This window comes from Cupressus sempervirens, chromosome 8, assembly GCF_028749045.1.
Source record: "Cupressus sempervirens isolate cs-2001-9-10 chromosome 8, ASM2874904v1, whole genome shotgun sequence".
In the NCBI taxonomy this organism is placed as follows: Eukaryota; Viridiplantae; Streptophyta; class Pinopsida; order Cupressales; family Cupressaceae; genus Cupressus; species Cupressus sempervirens.
Genome location: NC_143125.1, coordinates 10110843 through 10113553, shown reverse-complemented (window position 1 = coordinate 10113553; position 2711 = coordinate 10110843). Strand labels below are relative to the sequence as shown.

The following is a 2711-nucleotide window of genomic DNA, read 5'->3' as shown; positions in this document are numbered from 1 at the left end:
GAATGTCAAGACTTCTTTAGGTATGAATCCACATACATCAAGTTCTTTTTGTGCATTGTTTGTATGTTGACATGTTGGTAGTAGTGAATATAACCAAAGTGAGGACATGGTGGCATCAAATGTTACAAGCATTCACGTGGAATCATCTAAAGAAGGGTGCATTTAAGAGTGTACATCTTGTGATTGAGTGGATGGTACATAATCTAGAACTTAGTACCACTACAATAAAAAAAGGTGCCACACATATTGGGTTTTTTCGAGTCCACACCACTTGCCTCCTATCTTCTTATCCACTTCCAATGAACATGACATTGTGAGAAGACTATGAACAAAGATTGTCATTTTAAAGCAATCTCCAACTCCCATAAAGAAACATATCAACACATCTAGTGTAAAATTAACAACTGTAATTGTCTTTGTTTTTTAACTATATAATATATTGTGGTGATTTGCCACATAAATTCTAAATTGCTTACTACTTCTAGAAAACATTTTCTTGTTTAATGTTTAATTTTTCAAATAATTTACTTTTTTCTATTATTTCAGATATGAGTTCGGAGGAGGCAAAGCTTGTTCTAGAGTTAGTTCTCAAGAAGAGGAAAATAAATGAAAAATGGGAGAATGACAAGAAGCGACAGTTGGAAGTTGCAAAAGTAAAAAATGCTACAAACCTCAAACTAATATTTAAGAAGGTTGAGGAATATTCAAAGGAGTATACAAAGCAAGTAATAAATTTCTTGATTTGTGAGTGATGTGTCACCATTCCATCTAGTGCTAAGTTTGCACCTTAGTTTCTTTTTGGCAAGTTTTATATTAATTTATGAGTCACCAATGAGTATGTGGATCCTTTAATGAATTGTTGGGTTTTTGATTGATGTGTCATCATGCCATCTAGGGTTGAGGAATGTATCTTAGTAAGTTTATTATGTACTTTGTGACAAAAATTAGGAATGAGAGGTTATTAGATTAAAGAGAGAGGAAAAAATGAAAGGAGGATTTTATGTTGAGCCAAAAGCTAAGCCATTGTTCATTATTTGTATCTGTGGGTAAGTAGCTAGTCTATAGTATTTATATACCTTGTACTCTCTTGGTCTTTATATAGTGGTAGATTTGGTAGACTATTAGCTCTCTAGTCTATTTTTCATAAAAAAAAGAAAATGTTTTTTTTTCCAAATTTTATTATAATATAGTTACATCTCTTCTATTTTAAATAAATAGGAACACAAAATTATTAGTCTTCCCCAAATTATAATATAAGTTTTTAAGTATTTTTCTTTCTTTTATTGAGTTTCTTATTTTTCTTATTTAGTATCAATGATATGCATCCAAAGATAAGAACAATTTTGTGACTTTTGTGTTTGAGGCAGGTTGGTCCTTTTTAGGCTTGACCTATCTCTTTTGCACTTTTTGTTTCTAGAATCGTGGTTAGTGATTGCTTTTGGATGTATATACAATATTCTAGTGATATTGACTTGCTATGGCACTTCATCTGAGATCTTCAATGGTGTGTTTCTAAAAGTGAACAAAGCAACAATGAACATGTTGCATTGGGTTGAACCATATGTGACCTTTGGGTATGTTCTTGGTTAGTTATAAGAATTATGTAGATTATGTTTTACTTATTTCATAGACTCTTATGTCTACTATTATTTAATTCTCTTGCTTAATTCTTTCTAGATATCCAAATTTAAAAAGCATAAGAGAGCCGATTTACAAGAGAGGTTATGGAAAGGTTGATAAGCAATGGATTCCTTTGACTGGCAACTCTATCATTGAAAAGGTACTTGTGTTCATGATTCCTTTTTGTGTTATTTAGTATGCTTTCCTAGTGCTTATTATTTCTACCTTGTTGCTTGTGAATAGGTTTTAGGTAAATATGGCATAATCTGTATTGAAGATCTTATCCATGAGATTGTTATTGTTGGCCCCAACTTCACGAAAGAGAACGACTTTTTGTGGCCATTTAAACTTAGTGCTTTATCCAATGGACTGAAGAAGAAACACAACCACTACATTGAAGGTAGAAATGTTGGCAATCGTGAAAAGTCATACATTAAGATTAAACTGGCCAAGCAACCCAACATTGCAAAACTATGATTAGATCGGTCAAACATCCCAAACTTGTACAACTATTAGAAGTCATGGAAAGAAATACCAAAATCTATTTTGATATGGAATGTATTATAGGAGAACTCTTCAAAAAAGTTTCCAAAGGAAAGAAAAAGGAGGATGTAGCAAGTAAATACTTCCAACAAGTTATCAATGCAGTGGACTTTTGTCACAACATGGGAGTTTATTATAGAGATTTAAAACTACAAAAGTTAAGTCTAGATCAGAGCACCAATCTGAATGTCTTAGACTTTGGATTAAGTTAAATGACTCAAAAACTCAAGAATGATGGTCTATTACATACGATTATTACAAGAAAAGGCTATGATGGTGCCAAGGTAGATGTATGGTCATGAGGTGTGATTTTGTTTGTTTTAATGGCTAGTTGTCTACCTTTTCAAGATTCCAATCTGATGGTCATGTACAATAAGATATACAATTGATAGATTAAATGTCCATCTTAGTTTTCAAATTTGAAGAAACTAGATTACAAAATCAAGATGTTGGGATAAATGGTTTGTACTTTGAAACCATAAAAATAAATATCCAAAATCATTAATCCTTGTGAATAATCATTTTTATTAGCATAGAAGTTGTAATGA

General features: G+C 31.6%; 1 pseudogene; it reads left to right on the top strand.

The window, feature by feature from the left end:
• The first annotated feature begins 548 nt into the window (after positions 1-548).
• On the top strand, positions 549-2097 carry LOC149541317 (large ribosomal subunit protein uL30y-like; annotated as a pseudogene).
• The last annotated feature ends 614 nt before the right edge of the window (positions 2098-2711 follow it).